The sequence below is a fragment of the Corvus brachyrhynchos genome, unplaced genomic scaffold (genome assembly GCF_000691975.1).
Source record: "Corvus brachyrhynchos isolate BGI_N302 unplaced genomic scaffold, ASM69197v1 scaffold607, whole genome shotgun sequence".
NCBI classification, from domain to species: domain Eukaryota; kingdom Metazoa; phylum Chordata; class Aves; order Passeriformes; family Corvidae; genus Corvus; species Corvus brachyrhynchos.
In genome coordinates this window covers 78,242-81,827 of record NW_008239055.1, presented here as the reverse complement: position 1 = coordinate 81,827, position 3,586 = coordinate 78,242, and the positions used below count along the sequence as shown (strand labels likewise).

The 3,586-nt window shown below is 43.5% G+C and overlaps 1 long non-coding RNA gene across 1 annotated transcript; it reads left to right on the top strand.

The window, feature by feature from the left end:
• Nucleotides 1–359: 359 nt before the first annotated feature.
• LOC108447888 lies at nt 360–2,365 on the top strand. Its single transcript, XR_001863590.1, has 2 exons — nt 360–431; nt 619–2,365. It is a non-coding gene; the product is annotated as an uncharacterized LOC108447888 (long non-coding RNA).
• The last annotated feature ends 1,221 nt before the right edge of the window (nt 2,366–3,586 follow it).

Genomic DNA, 3,586 nt, shown 5'->3' with positions numbered 1-3,586 from the left:
CGAGGTGCTACAGGGGCATCACCAGCTCTCTGCCCCCGGGGAAGGAGCCAGCAGATCCATGGCTTCCATAATCATTTCAAGAGGTGAAGTTCAGCTCCCAGGAGTGAGTTCCAGGCTTCCCCTCCCTCAGGGTGCTTTTAGCTCTTCTGTGTCACCTCCTTTTTGCTGGGGACAGTCCTGTGCCATCTGGAGAGGTGCCAGCAATCACATTTGGGAGTGGGGTAAACTGTTCCAAGAGCAGTTTGAAATCCTGGCCCCTATGCACTATGTACTGCGTCATTCCAGAGAAAACTCCCATCTTCCAGGGAATTAAAATTAGAGTTGAACAGTAGTGACTCAGGCTCACTGTTTTCATTTTCCATTTTCTGACTTCAGGCCAGATTTACAGAAGCTCCTGGGACTCACAGCTCTGGCTGAACATGGTAGCAAGGGTGAGTGTTTTGTCCTCCAAAACCTACCCTGAAGCCAAGCCTGGGGCTGATTCTCTTTTCTTCCCAAAATAGTCTCCAGATGGAATATTTTATGTGTGCAAAACAAATTCAGGTAAAGCTGAGACAAAGCCTCAGGTCCCTTTTGCTGCTTCTGTAACACCCACTGGGCTCTCTGGGCTTATTCCAGGTTCCACAGCATTGCAGAAATCTCCTGAGGACCTCACCTGAGTAAAAACAACAAAAAAAGAAGGGATGTCTCCCAGTGCCATGGGCTCTGTCTCCACGAAAAGGAACTCTCTGGGATCTGCCCCTGCAACAGAATGTCACTGTGGTGCCCAAAGCTTAGATGTGAGACATCAACAGTGGCAGAAGCTTCACACCTGGAAGGGTAGGGATGAAGGCTGAGCAATTAAATGTCATTGAAGTAAAGAAACTTCTCACTAATTAATCCCCAAGTGCTGAGTCTTGGGGACATGGTGTGCTATTGTGCTCTCTTAGTTTAGGTCTATGATACATAAATTACAGTCTGTTGTTTCACTCTCCCTTTACATGAAGTCTGAGGTAGACATAAAAGCTTTCGCGGTTAAAAAATACATGTTTTAAAAGTAAGGAAATAAGGGATTTGTACCCCGTAAACAGAAGAGTTTGTGGGAATAAGCTCAGGCACTGTAATGTATCTAAAGATCAGGCTTGTGTAAGTCTCTGTTTCTTCAGAAAATGGCTTTCACCAGGGCTGGTCTATGGGCAGGATGTGAAAGTGGGCTGAATCCACAGGAACCTCATGACAGCAGGCTCAGATGTGCCTGTGTGCAGTTGGTTTCTGACTGAAGATGTGTCCCCTCCACCAGTTCCTGTTGGGTTCGAGCAATAACGTTTCCCAGCAAAAGGCCTTTCTGTGGGCAGAATCGTGCCAGTAAATAACTGGTTTTGTTAGCGTCTGGTTGCGCTTGAGGAGCAGCTCTAAGAGATCTTCTTGCAGATAAAAGTATTTTCCAATAAATATTTTCTGTCTCCAGAGCTATCCAGAGCTCCAGGAGCATTTGGACAATGCTCTCAGTCACATGGTGGGATTCTGGGGTGTCCTGTGAAGGACCAGGTATGGATCTTTGATGGTTCTTGTGGGTCCTTTCCAGCTCAGGATATTCTGTGGTTCTGTGATCCCTTAAATTTGGCTCACACAGCTGAGGTTTCTTCGAAATCATAATGTCTAGAATGTGTTCATTTTCCTCTCTGAGACTGAAATCTCAGAAACCATGACAGCAGTTTGACTAGAACACCTTACTCCAGGTCAGTGTGGTCTTGGATCCTGGTCTGGGGGGGCTATAAAGCATTTAACCAATGGTACTGGACACAAGTGGCATTTGTTACTGTAAAAGCCACCGAGTGCAATGCAGCAGGATTTTCCAAACACTCACCAACTTGGAATAAGGAGGGAGGTAACGTAGCACAAAGCAGCTTCCACACAGATGTGACATCCACATGTAGTGCTGCTCAGGGCTGGTTTGGGGACAGGCTTTGGGAGGACAATCAAATTGCTGACTTTGGAATGACACGAGTGCTGTATGGCTGTGCTGGCACATCCCAACCCTGGGAATTTGGCTGAACACTCTGACTTCTGCCTTGTGTCCTGGTGATGGGCCATGTTTAGTTTCTGAGTAATGCCAAAAGCAAACTGAAAATGGATTGTTTGGATGACACGATTTTTGTGGACTGTGATTTATCAAATGTGGTGACAGGCTGAACCCCAGGGAAGAAGTGCTTGAATGGAGCAGGTAACATGTCCTAGGTGAGTGCTGAGTGCTCTGTTTGCATTGCAGGACGTGAACCAACTTCTGAATAAATGCTTTGTTCCCAAGTCTGTCATCTGGAATTATCTTCATACATCATGTGTAACTTTGGTATGAAATCATAAATTCTGTTAGGATTACAAGGTTGTCCAAGTTGCTGTCTAATATTTGTTCTGTTTCTTTTTTTAAAAAAATATCCATTATTGCAAAACTTAATGTTTGAAATGTACATTATGTGATATGAGCAGGGTCTAGGAATGCTGCAAACCCCTTTGGAGAAGGGAAGCGAGTACTGGAAATCACTGTCTGAAAGAAGTCACAAAGTGAAATGGCTGAACAGCTCCAACCTTCAAATTATTTCCTTTGTTTGTGTTGCCTCAGGAAATTAGCTGTCAGCTAATTTAGATTACAATGGATTAGATTTCCTTAATTAAAGGCAGGTAATCCTCAGATAACTGTACACACAATTAAGATACTTTGGAGCATCCATTACCTCAAAATCATTGTTGTGTTTCTGTCCCTTGGCCAGTTTTGAGCTTTGGAGGATTTTACTGAGAAAAAGCTCTTAAAAATAATGTGGGATGCTGCAAAAGATTTTGGGAAATTCCAGTTAATGATATCAGCTGGTTGTTTTTCATTCCACTTGGGTTTCTGGAATTCTGGTAGACTGAGGACGCCCCATCCTCTGCACAGTTCCTGCTTGGAAAGCAGAGTCAACGAGCATTAATTTATACTCAAAACGCCTTATTGTACATGGTATGATCCAAAGTATTATTAATTATACTTGTGCCAGATAAATTAGTCTTCTTTGGCCCATGGCAAAGACATGAAGTCTGGATTAAACCCAGCCTGGTTGCGAAGGGAGGTTTTTGGGAGATTATTGCAGCAACAGCCCTGGGTGGGTTTCATGTATTACCTGATAAATCAGGAGGTTTGTTATCTAAGGCAACCCCTTTGGAGCAAGTTAATTGTTTAATTAGAGGTTAAAACTCATGTTGTATGTACAAATGTCATGTACGAATGAGAGTTTGGCAAAGCACATCAACAGCACTGTGTATCTGTAACTAAAATTCCTCCTTTCAAATCCTCTCGTTTTCTCAAGTGCTTAAAAAAAGTTCCGTCTTTTGTGCCTCAGTAAGCAAAGCTCAGACATAAAATTTACCAAAAACTCTGGCTTACAGCAGTTTGCTCAACACACTTATTAAAAGCTCATGGGGACAAATGGCTCTAAGAGAATTGAAACGTTCTAATGTGTTAGCCCTACCTGGACGGATCTCACCGGGCCAGAAACACAAGGAAATAAAACTTTATTTTTCGTTTTAGACAGAAAAAGAACAGTTCTGGGGGCGTTACCGTTCCCGCATTTCA